Below are 1,004 nucleotides of genomic sequence, written 5' to 3'. Positions count from 1 at the left end.
AACAGGAAAATATCTGCACAGATCAGATACGTTTTTCATCCAAAAGTACTATCCCCAAAATATTTTCCAAGAATTTTGTCCATGAGAGTTTCATGAAGTCACCAGAATAAACATTTTTAACATCAATTTGCCACATCTACTGTCACAAATGCCAGAATGTCTCATAGTGAGCGGTGATGGTATGGCTGCTTTTCTTAGAAATAGCTCTTTGTGTTTCAAATAGGAGATCTAAATCAAGTTGCCAGTAAGAGTGAATCTTCAGACCATCTTAGAGAATTATTACAAAGACAGAATTAGTAAAAGGAAATGACTGTCTCGTGCTCTCCAAAGTCAGGATTAAAACTCGGAACTGGTCATCAGAACCGTCTGGGGACACATGGTTCTGGCTGTTTTTCCTCTCTCTGTATAGATGTGCTTCATTCTTTTCACTTCTTTGCTTCTCCAATGTACATGGCTAAGCTGTACATGACCATAGGCTCAGCTCCTGAGTTATTTATGATATAATCAAGTCACCAGCAGAAACAGACTGGCACTTGCAAATCTCAGTTTCAAATTACTAAGAGACAGAATTTGATTGGCCAGCGTGGGTCATGGTCAAACCAGCGAACACAATCCAGTAGTACAATGGTGGACTTTTTGATCTGATGGACAGTCTCAGAGAAGAGGGAAATGGCTTGTGGACAGCACTGAAAATGCAAAAAGCACATCCTTTTTAGTATGCTTTGTGTTTTCTACTTAAGTCATGAGCATGTATTATATGTCATAAATATTCTTTCTCAGCGATTTCAATGGCATCATTGTATTCAGTTGCATGGGAGCACCATAACTTCTCAGAAAATCCCCCATTATTGAAATTGCAGTTTTTTAGTTTGTTTTAGTTTGCTTTCATGACCATTTATATAGTTAAATCTTTGCATGCATCCATGATAATTTTCTCAGATTATATTTTTCTGAGTAGAATTGATAGGTCAAAAAGTTTGCAAAACTTTTAAATCTTTTGATAT

The 1,004-nt window shown here is 36.7% G+C and overlaps 1 long non-coding RNA gene across 1 annotated transcript in view; it reads left to right on the top strand.

Annotated features, from left to right (window-relative positions):
• The window catches only part of LOC103581136, an 8,225-nt gene that overhangs the window by 5,182 nt on the left and 2,039 nt on the right, over positions 1 to 1,004 (top strand). The window lies entirely within an intron of this gene.

The sequence above is a fragment of the Galeopterus variegatus genome, unplaced genomic scaffold (assembly GCF_000696425.1).
Source record: "Galeopterus variegatus unplaced genomic scaffold, G_variegatus-3.0.2 Scaffold12423, whole genome shotgun sequence".
Lineage (NCBI taxonomy): Eukaryota > Metazoa > Chordata > Mammalia > Dermoptera > Cynocephalidae > Galeopterus > Galeopterus variegatus.
The sequence above is the reverse complement of the archived record's forward strand: the minus strand, read 5'-3'. Positions and strand labels throughout refer to the sequence as shown.